The sequence below is a fragment of the Carcharhinus amblyrhynchos genome, chromosome 10, assembly GCF_965287045.1.
Source record: "Carcharhinus amblyrhynchos chromosome 10, sCarAmb.v2.hapA, whole genome shotgun sequence".
NCBI classification, from domain to species: domain Eukaryota; kingdom Metazoa; phylum Chordata; class Chondrichthyes; order Carcharhiniformes; family Carcharhinidae; genus Carcharhinus; species Carcharhinus amblyrhynchos.
The window spans coordinates 102,970,701-102,983,327 of record NC_137333.1 but is presented as its reverse complement, the minus strand read 5'-3'; the positions used below and the strand labels follow the sequence as shown (position 1 = coordinate 102,983,327).

Sequence of the window (12,627 nt, the reverse complement as noted above, 5' to 3'; positions counted from 1 at the left end):
GTGCTCCGGTTTCCTTCCCAGTTTGAAAGGCGGGCCAGTTAGATGCATTGACCCAAACAGGCACCGGAGTGTGGCGACTCGGGGAATTTCACAGTAACTTAATTGCAGTGTTAATGTAAGCCTGACTGGTGACACCAATAAGTAAACTTTCACCAGTTTCACTCCAGGCTTCACAATGTTAAAGATAAGTTAGCAGTTTTACATAGTGTAGCTTTATGGGGAAACCTCTCTTCCTGAGGAAAGAGTCAAGAGTGTGGGGAGGTTATAGCAGCAAGACCCCCCCACCTCCTCCCCAACACATGCACTGAAATGCTGAATATTGTGATAGTTTACGGAGGGTTTGAAGGGGGCAAGTTGCAGACAAGGGTTTATACTAAGTTGCACCTTGCTCCAAAGAACGCAGAAAGCCAGTGACCCGAAGGGGAACTGAAACCGCCCCCCCCTCCAAAGGGTCAACCCCACCAGACTCATTCACCCGCAACCCTCACAGCTTCAGGCACCGGCCCTTCGGCCCAACAGCCCCCTGCTAGCCCCCTCCCCACGCTGCGCCTAATTCCAAGTTCGGTCAAAGTCTTGACCCAGTTTTCGCCTCCGCTCCAGTCCAGTCCACAACTCAAGAATATTGACCCTAGTGATTTATCACCGAGAAAGAGGGGGGGGGAGAATAATCTCCGGCAAAGGCCGTGGAGAGGTGGGGGGGGGATGGGTTTGGAACTTTCAACTGAATTAGAAATGTTAAACTGAGAGAGAAAGGCTCAGGGTTTGCAGGTTCGATTCCACTCCGGCTTGCAAGCGTTTGGGGAGAGAAAGCAGTAATTCCATTGTATAATATGCACTTTTTATAAGCAGCACCCCCCCCCCCCACCTCACATATCTCCTGTAATATCAGCCAGTTGAATATCGAATAAGAAATGACCTGGCAAATAACCAGGAAAAAGAGTGTGTGCTTTTTTTAAAGAAAATACTAAAAAGAATCAATTCTGGAAAAATATTAGAAATGAAGTTTCTGCTTGGAATCAGTGTGTGTTCCAGAATAGAATTCGGACTCAGAGGTCCAGTTTCTCCCTGCGCCTCTCTCTCCTTAACCCTCCAAAGTTCTTTAGGCTCCTGTCTTTAAGAAATATTTTACCTTCCACTAGTTATGGACTTTTATTTTCATTCACGGATTCCAGCAACGGAAAGTGCGGATTTTAACTTAGCAGCGTGGAAATATACACACACACACATACACACATATAATGTAGGGTGCAATTCATTAAAAAAAAGTTACATTAAGCGTGGAAATATACACACACACACACACATACACATATAACATAGGGTGCAATTCATTAAAAAAAATGTTACATTAAGCAGGCAGAAAGTGGGCTGACTCTCACTGTAAATCCAGGACAGGTACAGCGTCCCTCAGTTACTGCGAAACTCATACAAAAAGTTGACAAACTGGGAAGTTTTGTGGGGACGGGGCGATTGCTTATGGATTCTTTCACTGGGGAGAAAAGCGACACATCTTTAGCGAGCATGGTGAAAAAAATGTGGGTCACAGACACAGGGAAGCAGGGATTTTTTTTTGGGGGGGAGGATATTTAATGGGATATTTCCTCTCCCCATCCCAGTCAGGTTTTTTTTTGGGGGGGGAGTGGTGAATGTTAATGGAACATTTTGCTTTCCCTTAAATTACCCCCTTCCCCAAAAATCCCTGCTTCTCTGTGGATTTAATAGATCTCCCACCCCCACCCCACACACACACACACACCAGTCAGAGAAGCAGGAAATTCTGAGAACAAATTTAATTGAACATTAGCCCCTTCCCCACAGTCAGGGATAAAGGGAATTTTTTTTTGGGAGGGGGGAGAATTTAATGGGACATCCCTCCCCCCCCCGCCCCAGCCCCCCACCAAGTCAGGGAAGTAGGGTATTAATTTTTGGGAGAAATGTATTTTCCTTACCCCTCCAGTCAGGGAAGCAGAGGGTATTTTTTGGGAGGGTGGGGGAGAATTTAATGGGATATTCCTCCCCCCACAGTCAGGAAAGTAGGGAATTATTTTTTGGGGAGAAATTTATTTCCCTTACCCCCTCCAATCAGGGTTTTTTTTTGGGGGGGGGGGTTGAAATTTAAATGGGACATTTTTCTCCCTCCCTCCCCCCAGTCTGGGAATTCCTTTTTTTTTGGAGGAAATTTAATGGAGCCTTTTCCTTCCCTTTTCTCTCCCCTCTTACCTTCAGTTCCAGCGCTGTCCCAGTGAGCGGATCCCGGGAATGTCTGCGGATTTTCGCACCAAGCGATTGAGCCGAAATCCAAAGTTAGTCCATCAGTTGGGGATTTATTGCTGAAATCAGTCCCCGGACACACACACACACCCCCTCACTCACTCTCCCCCCACCCACCCCCCAACTCCTGTCTTATGCACTGGTAGATTTTCTCTCTCTCTCTCTCTCTGGTGTCAGACCCTGTTTATATGGGCTCTTACAGCTACCTTTGAAGAGAGATGATGTCAGTCTGATGTTAGCATAACAAAGGCGCCCCTGAGTTTTCGCTGTATAAAAAGAGTTGGAATGTTTGATCGCGGGCAGCACCATCAGCCCCCGAGCCCTTCATTCCCCTCCCCTTGCTCCTCGCCACACCAGGGAGCCAGGTAGATACTGCTGGCTTCAAGTTTCTGATTGCAGAGAGGACAGCCCCCAGTTTCGATCAATCAGTTCAGTAATGTTCTGTTAACATCGCAACTTCTGCAGGAGAAAGTCTCGCAGGAGAGAAGTAACACCTAACCCACAAACTCTTTATTACAAACTCAATCAACACTGTCTCTTTCTCTGGGTCTGTATCCCCCCCACCTCCCCCAGTTGGAATATCTAATTGTGTTTTTATATCAGTCTTCCAGACTCTCAATGTCTCTCTCTCCTTGCTGCCCCCACTCTCTGTAATTCCCAGTCTCTGTGTTTCTCTCCCTCTGCATTTGTCAGTTTAAATGTTAGCCAGTCTCTCTGAGCGAGTGTCTCACTCTGAAGTTTCTCTGTGAGTCTCTCGGTGAGGGAATGCCTTTCTGCAAGAGTTCAGGTCTCTGCTTCGGTCGTTCTCCTGATTCGTGTCTGTGATTCTGTCAACAGCAAGTTGGATTCATATAGCGCCTTTAATAACAAGTTGAACTGATATAGCACTCACATACACACTGTCACATACACACACACAGACCCACACTCACACACACACACACACGCAGACCCGTACTCACACCCACACACCCCCACATACACAAACACACTCAGACCCACACTCACACACACACATTCATACACACTCACTCACACACACATACTCACACACACATTCTCATACACACTCACACACATACTCACACACACTCACTCACAGTCAGCCACACACTCACACTTACACACACACACTCATACACTCACTCACACACACACTCACACATACACATTCATACACACTCACTCACACACACATACTCACACACACATTCTCATACACACTCACACACATACTCACACACACACACTCACAGTCAGCCACACACTCACACTTACACACACACACTCATACACTCACTCACACACACACTCACACTCACACATACACATTCATACACTCACTCACACACACACACATTCTCACACACACACACACTCAAGACACACACTCACACTCACACATACACACATGCTCAGACACACATTCACACTCACACATTCACACACACAGTCAGACACACACACACTCACATACATACTCATACGCTCACACACACACACTCACACATACACACACACTCAGACAGTCATACACACGTGCATGCACACACACAGTCACACACACACAGACACTCACACATGCCTACACACACACATTCTACAATCTGGTGGGTGTGAGGACTGGGTCCAATGGAACAAGGGAATGTTGTTACCAACTGTAAAAGGTGATCAACTGTTCTGTATCTTAAGTGCTGGTCTCTCATTCTGACTGATGTCCCACATTTCGAAGGTATGCCTCTTGTCCTGCAATTCTAAGAAAACCTGTGGGAAAGTGAGTCTAGGATGAATGATTTGAGTGGGATAGCAAGGCTGGGTTCTGTACCAGAGTGCTGGTAACAGTGTGATTCCGCAGGACATGGTCACTTTAAACCTTCCCCTGGCCCCCACATATTGTTCTCATGAATATCAAGATCAAGCCCTCTCCCCAGCTCTACCCTCCCGTATCTTATTTCGGAAAAGTTGGTCACCCTGGGTGTTGGGGGCAAAGGGGAATGTTGACCAGGTGAAGGGATATATGGAGGGATGAGTCACAGCTTGGGTGACTGAGGGTCCTCCTCTCTATCCCCAAGCTTCTCCTCAATTACGGGTGGCACGGTGGCTCAGTGGTTAGCGCTGCTGCCTCAGAGTGCCAGGGACCCAGGATTTGATTCCCACTTGGGTCACTGTCTGTGTGGAGTCTGCACCTTCTCCCCATGTCTGCGTGGGTTTCCTTCGGGTGCTCTGGTTTGCTCCCACATTCCTAAGGACTTGCTGGTTAGGTGCATTGGCCATGCTAAATTCTCCTTCAGTGTACCCTAACAGGCACCAGAGTGTGATGCCTAGGGGATTTTCACAATAACTTCATTGCAGTGTTAATGTAAACCTACTTGTGACACTAATAAATAAACTTTAAAAACTTTAAACTCTTCAACCTCCTCTTCAGAAATCTCCAGAACAAATACCCTTCCAATAGCACGGGGGAAGCACAGAGAAAATGGTGATGAAATGGCAATCAGTTCCTTTTTTGGGCTGAAGGAGCCACCCAGGCTTGTTCAGACCGAGCAGAACCATTACCAGCACACAGTAATTCTCTAATGTTTTTGGTTGAAGACCCTCTTTCCAAAAGGATTAGTAATTACAGGTCAGAGGTCGGGAATACTGCAGTGTATAACTCACCTCCTGACTCCCCAAAGGCTGTCCCACCATCTACAAGGCACAAGTTAGGAGTGTGATGGAATACTCCCCACTTGCCTGGATGGGTTCAGCTCCAACAACACTAAACAAGCTCAACACCATCCAGGACAAAGCAGCCCGCTTGACTGGCCCCCCATCCACAAACATCCACTCCCTTCACCACTGATGCACAGGGGCAGCAATGTGTACCAAATACAAATGCATTGCAGGAACTCATCAATGCTCCTTAGAAAGCACCTTCCAAACCCATGTCCTCAATATTCTTGAAGGACAAGGGAAGCAGATACTGGGAACACCCCACCCGGAGGTTCCCTCCAAGCCACTTACCTTCCTGACTTGGAAATATATTGCTGTTCCTTCACTGCCACTGGGTCAAACGAGAATTCTCTCCCATTGTAGGTGTACCTACATTGCAATGGACTGCAGTGGTTCAAGGCAGCAGCTCACCTTTTACTAATGTACCATAGAAAGCATTCTTTCTGGTTGTATCACAGCTTGGTATGGGCTCCTGCTCTGCCCAAAACCACAAGGAACAATGAAAGGTCGTGAACAAAGCCCAATCCATCATTAAAACCAGCATCCCATCCATTGACTCTGTCTACACTTCCCGCTGTCTCGGCAAAGCAACCAGCATAATCAAGGACCCCATGCACCCCGGACATTCTCTCTTCCACCTTCTTCCATTGGGAAAAAGATACAAAAGTCTGAGATCACGTACCAACCGACTCAAGAACAGCTTCTTCCCTGCTGCTGTCAGACTTTTGAATGGACCTACCTCGCATTAAGTTGATCTTTCTCTACACCCCAGCAATGGCTGTAACACCACATTCTGCAGTTTCTACCTCCCTTCTCTATGAATGGTATGCTTTGTCTGTATAGCTTTCAAGAAACTATACTTTTCACTGTATGTTAATACATGTGACAATAATAAACCAGTCAAATCAAATCATTCTCAAGGCCGTATATTTTAGGCTGAAAATAAACTTAGCAATAGAATGGCCACATTTTAACCAAAGGTTCCAGTGATGTGGGGAATCAGATAAGTATTTCTCAGCAACCTCCATTAATTAGCTAGTTCTTACGGATACAAGGTGCTGGAGAATGAGCTAATTCGTGATCACGTGATGATTGGGGTGAAAAGCTCTGACTTTTTGTAGATGAACTTACTCTCGCTCAATCAGTCCAGTGTGTGAGGGAGACTGAGCTTTAGAGAAATCAAGCAGGCTATATTTCAGCGTGACTCCTCCGAGAGCCCACAGGAGTTTGTTTACTGGGTAGACACATGGGGCAGCATCCACATCCATGCAAAGTCCCGGTAAGCCAGGGCAAAGGGTGGGAAACCCTGTAACCACAGCCATTTTGCAATGGTTATGTTGTGATGTGAGGAAACATCGCCGGTGCCAGGACCACCCAGCAGGGGGCGCAGAATGTTTCCAATGCTGGAAGACTGGTCAGTGCTGACATCAATTCACAAGGTCCAATGTCCCAAAGCTTCCAATCAAAGGAAGCATAATTGCATCTCTTGGTTACAGGGACGCAACAGATTGTTGATTCTCCCCTTGTTATTCACAACCAATGAGCATCCCTATTGAGCGGTGTACTTCTCGGAATTCTGGAAAAAAAACGGATAATGACCAGCTCTTGAAAGTCCCATCCAACATGCCAACTGGAGTAGGTGAAGGGTGGGCACTGGGAAGATCCATTGACCTTGGGCGGGGTTTTACAGTTTTGGGATGAGTGAGCCTGTAAAATCCCAGCCAATGTCTTTCCTGAGACAATACCATATCATCCGCTGGACCCTGGGCACGTGATATCATGAGTCTTTCAGTTTTTCGGGAAGTTACGCCAGAGTTGGTAGAATTGGAAGGCAGAGAGTGACCATCCACATGAAGAGCTGCGGCATCCGAGTTGGCTCAATGCTGAAGGAGGGAATGAGAAAGAGGTCATTGCAGCACGAGGACTGATCTGTAGAGGAATGAGGTTCTTGAGGTTGGCCCTTTATTCCAATTGATCGATACACCACACGGTGGTTAGCACTGCTCCCTCGCAGCGCCAGTGACCCGGGCTCCATTCCCGGCTTGGGTCACTGTCTGTGCGGAGTCTGCACATTCTCCCTGTGTCTGCGTGGGTTTCCTCTGTGTGCTCCGGTTTCCTCCCACAGTTCAAAAGACGTGCTGGTTAGGCGCATGTTAAATTCTCCCTCAGTGTTCCCAAACAGGCGCCGGAATGTGGAGACTAGGGGATTTTCACAGTAACTTCATTGCGGTGTTAATATAAGCCTACTTGTGACAATAATAAATAAACTTTAAAACTTATGTGGATGTCTAGTGACATCAGATCTTTGTTGAACCTGCAAAATAAGACCTACTCCATCACTGGCTGTCTACAGAATGACTCCAGTCTATGGGAAGGGTCCACAGATCCGAAGGACCATCCAACCCACTCAATGTCATAAATGTTTCAATAATCATATCTCATTCTTCTAAATTCCAATGGGCATGGGCCCAACTTGCGCAACTTTTCCTCATGGATAACTTCTTCGGAACTGCTTTACAGAGTGGATAGCGAGAAGGTTTTTCCCGGGATGGAAGAGTCAACACCAAGGGGCATATGTTTAAGGTGCGAGGGGCAAGGTTTAAAGGAGATGTACGAGGCAAGTTTTTTTTAACACAGAGGGTGGTGGGTGCCTGGAACTTGCTGCTGAGGGGGGCGAGTGGAAACGGATACGATAATGACTTTTAAGAGACATCTGAACAAATGGGATGGGAATAGAGAGATATGGTGCCCGAAGGTTAGGGGATTTTAGTTCAGTTGGGCAGCATGGTCGGTGCATGATAGGAGTGGGGGAGGGGCCAATATGGCAACATCACACAGACCAGAGATGACGCTTGGAGCCTTGACGATCATCGAATCCCTACGGTACAGAAGGAGGCCATTTGGCCCATCAGGTCTGCACCCACCACAATCCCACCCATAACCCCATGCATTTACCCTAACTAGTTCCCCTGACGCTAAAGGACAATTTAGCACGGCCAATCCGCCTAACCCGCACATCTTTGGACTGTGGGAGGAAACCAGAGCACCTGGAGGAAACCCACGCAGACACGGGGAGAACATGCAGACTCCACACAGGCAGTGACTCAAGCCGGGAATCGAACATGGGTCCCTGGGCACTGTGAGGCAGCAGTGCCAACCACTGTGCCACCATGCTGGCAGTAGAGTCCTCAACAATATTCTATTCCATTTCAAGATACACTAACAATAGGAATTTAATTATCAGTGATCGTTTTTCCCAGACCCACACCGTCACTTAGAACAAATAAAGAACAAAGAAAATTCCAGCACAGGAACAGGCCCTTCGGTCCTCCAAGCCTGCACTGACCATGCTGCCCGACTGAACTAAAGCCCCCTACCCTTCCGGGGACCATATCCCTCGATTCCCATCCTATTCATATATTTGTCAAGACACTCCTTAAAAGTCATTATCGCATCTGCTTCCAATACCTCCTCCGGCAGTGAGTTCCAGGACTTGAGTCTCTTCAACAACGAGATCCCATTTGTGTCTTCCAGCCCTGATTATGTCGGTCAGGACAGGAACAGTGTGCGATAACTTAGCAATTAGTGTTCACCGCCAGTTATGAAATTTATTTCTCTCGCTCATTGGAACGACTCAGATAAAGCACTTTGGTAGTTGTCACTGAGGGGTGGAATGGAAGGTTATCGGTTCTTCAAGCCTGCCGGGGTGAGCTCCAAATACCTCGGCAATCCTTGATGTCAAGTCAGTCTAATTTTAGTAATCCAGCTCCCGGGCTGACCCAGGCAGTACAGAACACGATACCTTCAGCAGGCACACTTCAACAGCACTGTCACTCAGCGAGTTTGCGACTCTATATTGTTGACAGGTCCACGTATTCACAGAATCACACAATCCTACAGTGCAGAAGAGGCCCTTTGGCCCATCGAGTCCACACCAATGCATGAAAGGCCCTGACCTGCCCCACTTAATCCCACTTGGCCCACTTGACTGTATTGGTACAGTCTTGAATAGTAATTCACCACCTCAGTGTCAATTCTTTCAGCATGACAGTTAGCTGTGCAATGTTCTCCCTACTCCAATCCAGCCTTTGCCCCAGTCCAGGGAAGACAATATTTAACCATAGTGGTGGTGTCGTGGCAATGTCACTGGATATGTGGAGATGCCGGCGTTGGACGGGGGTAAACACAGTAAGAAGTCTCACAACACCAGGTTACTCACCTGAAGAAGGGTCAGAGGCCCGAAAGCTAGTGGCATTTGCTACCAAATAAACCTACTGGACTTTAACTTGGTGTTATGAGACTTCTTACTGGATAAGTAATCCAGAGGCCTGGGGTAATGCTCTGGGGGTATAGGTTCAAATCTCATGGCAGTTGGTGGAATTTGGAATTAATAAATCTGGCAATGGAAGCATTACTGATCATAACATTTATCATTGAATATAAAATCCCATCCAGTTCACTACCTTCAGGCAGCACGGTGGCACAGTGGTTAGCACTGTTGTCTCACAGTGCCAGGGACCCGGGTTCAATTCCCAGCTTGGGCACTGTCTGTGTGGAGTTTGTATGTTCTCCCCATGTCAGCATGGGTTTCCTCTGGGTGCACTGGCTTCCTCCCACAGTCCAGAGATGCGCAGGTTAGGTGGATTGGCCATGCTAAATTGCCCCTTAGTGTCAGAGGAACTAGCTAGGGTAAATGCATCATACTATGAGGATAGGGCCTGGGTGGTCAGTACAGACTCAATGGGCCGAATGGCCTCTTTTTACACTGTAGGATTCCATGATTCTACCTTTCTTTAGTAAAGGAAATCTGCCTTCCTTACTTGCTCGAGCCTTCATATGACTCCAGATCCACAGCAATGTGATTCTAAATGACCCCTGATTTTCTTTATTCATTCATGGGATGTGGACATCACTGGCTAGGCCTGTGTTTATTGCCTGTCCCTAATTGCCCTTGAGAAGATAGTCATGGTGAATTGCCTTCTTGAACGCTGCAGTCCATATGATGTAGTTGATTTGATTTATTATTGTCACCTGTATTAACATACAGTGAAAAGTATTGTTTTTTGCATGTTGTACAGACAAAACATATCATTCATAGAGAAGGCATCGAGAGAGGGCAGAATGTAATGTTACAGTCATAGCGAGGGTGTAGAGAAAGAGCAACTTAATGTGAGATAGGTCCATTCAAAAGTCTGACAGCAGCAGGGAAGAAGCTGTTCTTGAGTCGGTTGGTATGTGATTTCAGACTTTTGTACCTTTTTCCCGGCGGAAGAAGGTGGAAGAGAGAATGTCCGGGGTGCGTGGGGTCCTTAATTATACCGGCTGCTTTGTCAAGGGAGTGGGAATGTGGACAGAGTCAGTGGATGGGAGGCTGGTTTGCGTGATGGATTGGGCTACATTCACAACCTTTTGTAGTTCCTTGCGCTCTTGGGCAGAGCACGAGCCCATACCAAGCTGTGATACAACCAGAAAGAATGCTTTCTATGGTGCATCTGTAAAAGAGAGGCGTAGCTGACATGCAGAATTTCCTTAGTCTTCAAAGAAAGTTGGTGGGCATTTTTTAATTATAGTGTTGGCATGGGGGGGGGGGGACCGGGACAGGTTGTTGCTGATGTGGACATCTAAAAACTTGAAGCTCTGGACCCTTTCTACTTCGTCCCCAGTGTAGACAGGGATACGTTTTGCTTTACGCTTCCTGAAGTCGATGACCATCTCCTTCATTTTGTTGACATTGAGGGAGAGATTATTGTTGCCGCACCCTGTTGCAGTGGGGATGGGGCTGGAAAATGTGGCGAGCTGTTCAAAACTCCCTTAACTTCAGCGGGACTGGAGGATCATGCCAGCCGGAGGGGATGGAAAATTCCGGTCAGAATCACAATGGTTGGAGCGAGTGGGAAAATATATGTTTAGTAAGTGGCCGATAGCTGATCAAAGCTGGGTGTGAGGAAAGCTCCAATCTTTTATAAGTTGCTGTTACCAGTCAGCTATTCCTTATCCGCGATTTGGGAATGTCCTAATCATCTTAATGCTGATATTAAGCGTACCGGTTTAGAAAGTGATAGGTGGGGAAACCACTTCACTGACAGCTGGATAAGCAGATGTGTGGGTTAAGTGGGAGGGAGCTACAAATTAAGAAGGCCTCCACACTTCTCCTTCCCTGTGTTGCAGAGTGAAGGGCTAACATGGATTGCGAGTGTAATTAGCAAGCTGTGTTTATCAGTGGGTGAGTTTAGATATCATTTAGTGAGAGGAGACAGGGAGGGTTTCCAAGACAAAGTCTCCTTGACCATATCCAGCTGTTTAAATACATCAGGAGTACACAGACAATATATTTCATTTCTGTGTAATGATTGGGTGACAATATGTTATTCTGTCATTCATCGAATCCTACAGTGCAGAAGGCTCTATCCCCAAACACTTACCCTAGCTCGTTCCCTTGACACTAAGGGTTAATTTAGCATGGCTAATCCACCTAACCCGTACAACTTCGGAGTGTGGGAGGAAACTGGAGCGCCTGTAGGAAACCCACACAGACATGGGGAGAATGTGCAAACTCCACACAGACAGTGACCCAAGCCAGGAATTGAACCCGGGTGAGGTAGCAGTGCTAACCACTGTGCCACCGTGCCACCCCTATTGTACACTACTTTGATTTAGCCTCAGTTAGGACCATAAGACCATAAGGTGTAGGATCGGAATTAGGCCACTCGGCCCATTGAGTCTGCTCTGCCATTCAATCATGCTGATATTTTTCTCATCCCTATTCTCCTGCCTTTTCCCCACAACCCCTGATCCCCTTGTTAATCAAGAATCTATCTATCTCTGTCTTAAAGACACTCAATGACCTGACCTCCACAAGCCTTCTGCGGCAAAGAGTTCCACAGATTCACCACCCCCTGGCTGAAGAAATTCCTCCTCATCTCTGTTTTAAAGGATCGTCCCTTCACCCTGAGGTTGTACCCCCTGGTCACCTAGTTCATTGAATTATAGAAATCCTGCAGTGTAGAAGGACGCCATTCAGCCCATCAAGTTTGCATTGACCACAATCCCACCCAGGCCTTATTCCCATAACCCTACATATTTACCCTGCTAATCCCTTGAGTCCAGTCTTGGGTCTTCTCACACTGAGGATTTGGAAGGGGTGCAGAGGGGGTGGTTGGCTGGAGGTGGGGCGGGAATCACTAGATTAATACAATTAACTGGAAAGACTGAACAGGCTGGGCATCTGATTGTCCAGAAAGGGGAAAACCATCTGGCAAGGTCTGTAACGTCCCCTCACAAAACCTTTTTCATGCCTCAAGAAGCTTCTTCAAGCAGCCGGAAGTAACCCAACAATGCCAAAGAGTCTTTCTCTTTTCCCATTGGTTATTAGATGGCAGTGCGATGTCAGGTTGGGTGCGTTTGGCAGGAGCGTTGGAGTGTAGGGGAATTTGGAGTTCTCTGTCTCCACCTGATCCATAGCTATACCAGCTGCCACCTCACTGCCGCCAACTAAACAGCAAATCCTCCAAGTGAATGTAAGCAAGGCCATGGCTGACTTCACCAGTGAGGTGGGTGACTGCCCAAGACACCATCGACTGTGGCATCGTGGAGACTCAGCAATTTTCGTTTATTCATTCAAAGGATGTGGGCATCGCTGGTTGG

At 47.2% G+C, this 12,627-nt stretch overlaps 1 protein-coding gene across 1 annotated transcript in view; it reads right to left on the bottom strand.

The window, feature by feature from the left end:
• The window catches only part of wnt11 (wingless-type MMTV integration site family, member 11), a 63,905-nt gene extending 61,565 nt beyond the window's left edge, over positions 1–2,340 (bottom strand). The window contains exon 1 of the mRNA XM_080197984.1: positions 2,221–2,340. The gene's annotated coding sequence lies outside the window, so the exon portion shown is untranslated. The remainder of the gene's footprint in view (positions 1–2,220) is intronic.
• Between the last annotated feature and the right edge of the window lie 10,287 nt (positions 2,341–12,627).